This window comes from Suncus etruscus, chromosome 13 (assembly GCF_024139225.1).
Source record: "Suncus etruscus isolate mSunEtr1 chromosome 13, mSunEtr1.pri.cur, whole genome shotgun sequence".
Lineage (NCBI taxonomy): Eukaryota > Metazoa > Chordata > Mammalia > Eulipotyphla > Soricidae > Suncus > Suncus etruscus.
This window is the reverse complement of record NC_064860.1, coordinates 9338431-9341010: the sequence shown is the minus strand read 5'-3', so window position 1 is coordinate 9341010 and position 2580 is coordinate 9338431. Positions and strand designations below refer to the sequence as shown.

Here is a 2580-nt window from a genome sequence, read left to right as displayed (position 1 = left end):
CTACGCCACTAAAAATGAGAACCTGCAAGAAAAGGATAAATTCTTGGACTCTTATAATCTTCCACGGTTGAAGGAAGAGGATGTAGCATATCTAAACACCCCCATCACCATTGATGAAATTAAAACAGTAATCAAATGTCTGCCGAAAAACAAAAGCCCAGGTCCAGATGGATTCACTAATGAATTCTATCAAACTTTCCAAGAGGAACTACTGCCAATCTTGGCAAGACTCTTTCATGAAATTGAACAAACAGAAACACTTCCAAATAGCTTTTATGAAGCCAACATCACCTTGATACCTAAACCAGACAGAGATGCTACCAAAAAAGAAAATTACAGACCAATATCACTGATGAATGCAGATGCAAAGATCCTCAACGAAATCCTGGCAAATAGGATTCAATGCCTCGTTAAAAAGATCATCCACTACGATCAAGTAGGTTTCATCCCAGGAATGCAAGGCTGGTTTAACATCTGTAAATCTATCAACATAATACACAACATCAATAACAAGAAAAATAAAAACCACATGATCATATCAATAGATGCAGAGAAAGCATTTGATAAGGTCCAACACCCATTCTTGATCAAAACTCTCAGCAAGATGGGAATGGAGGGAACCTTTCGCAATATAGTGAAGGCCATCTACCACAAGCCAGTGGCAAATATTATCCTCAATGGAGAAAAACTGAAAACCTTCCCTCTAAATTCTGGCACAATACAAGGCTGTCCTCTCTCACCACTCCTATTCAACATAGCACTGGAAGTACTTGCTATAGTGATTAGGCAAGAAAAGGATATCAAGGGAATCCAGATAGGAAAGGAAGAAGTCAAGCTCTCACTGTTTGCAGATGACATGATACTCTACTTAGAAAACCCTAAAGACTCTATCAAAAAGCTTCTAGAAACAATAGACTCATATAGCAAGGTGGCAGGCTACAAAATTAACACACAAAAATCAATGGCCTTTCTATACACTAATAGTGATAAGGATGAAATGGACATTAAGAAAACAACCCCATTCACAATAGTGCCACACAAACTCAAATATCTTGGAATCAACTTGACTAAATATGTGAAGGACCTATACAAGGAAAACTATAAAACTCTGCTCCAAGAAATAAGAGAGGACACACGGAAATGGAAACGCATACCCTGCTCATGGATTGGCAGGATTAACATCATCAAAATGGCAATACTCCCCAAGGCATTATACAGATTTAATGCCATCCCTCTAAAGATACCCATGACATTCTTCAAAGAAGTGGATCAGACACTTTTGAAATTCATATGGAACAATAAACACCCTCGAATAGCTAAAGCAATCATTGGGAAAAAGAATATGGGAGGAATTACTTTCCCCAACTTTAAACTGTACAACAAAGGAACAGTTATCAAAACAGCATGGTATTGGAATAAGGACAGGTCCTCAGATCAGTGGAATAGGCTTGAATACTCAGAAAATGTTCGCCAGACATACAACCACCTAATTTTTGATAAAGGAGCAGGAAATCCTAAATGGAGCAGGGAAAGCCTTTTCAACAAGTGGTGTTGGCACAATCGGATAGCCACTTGCAAAAAATTGAACTTAGACCCCCAGCTAACATCATGTATGAAGGTAAAATACAAATGGATTAAAGACCTCGATATCAGCCCCAAAACCATAAGATATATAGAACAGCACATAGGCAAAACACTCCAGGACATTACAGGCATCTTCAAGGAGGAAACTGCACTCTCCAAGCAAGTGAAAGCAGAGATTAACAAATGGGAATATATTAAGCTGAGAAGCTTCTGCACCTCAAAGTAAATAGTGCCCAGGATACAAGAGCCACCCACTGAGTGGGAGAAACTATTCACCCAATACCCATCAGATAAGGGGCTAATCTCCAAAATATACAAGGCACTGACAGAACTTTACAAGAAAAAAACATCTAACCCTAAGACTATACTCTCAGGGATCATTTCTATAGTTACTAGAGAAGTTTCTCTGATCGTGTAGAGCACCCGAACCCACGAGGAGGAGTCAGAGCGTCCTCTCCTGAGCGTGAAGCCGGCTCTAGGTGTCGCTTCTGCGGCTGCCTTTTGCCATTGATGATCGTTCTTCCCTTTCTTTGGAAGGGATAGAGGGAGAGGATGCAGTCTGAGTGGAGAGAAAAAAAAATCTAACCCCATCAAAAAATGGGGAGAAGAAATGAACAGACACTTTGACAAAGAAGAAATACACATGGCCAAAAGACACATGAAAAAATGTTCCACATCACTAATCATCAGGGAGATGCAAATCAAAACAACGATGAGGTACCACCTCACACCCCAGAGAATGGCACACATCACAAAGAATGAGAATAAACAGTGTTGGCGGGGATGTGGAGAGAAAGGAACTCTTATCCACTGCTGGTGGGAATGCTGTCTAGTTCAACCTTTATGGAAAGCGATATGGAGATTCCTCCAAAAACTGGAAATCAAGCTCCCATACAATCCAGCTATACCACTCCTAGGAATATACCCTAGGCACACAAAAATACAATACAAAAACCCCTTCCTTACACCTATATTCATTGCAGCACGATTTACCAT

The 2580-nt window shown here is 40.0% G+C and overlaps 1 non-coding gene across 1 annotated transcript; it reads left to right on the top strand.

The window, feature by feature from the left end:
* The first annotated feature begins 1942 nt into the window (after window positions 1–1942).
* LOC126026531 (small nucleolar RNA U3) lies at window positions 1943–2152 on the top strand. The gene has a single exon (XR_007501766.1). It is a non-coding gene; the product is annotated as a small nucleolar RNA U3 (small nucleolar RNA).
* Window positions 2153–2580: the final 428 nt, after the last annotated feature.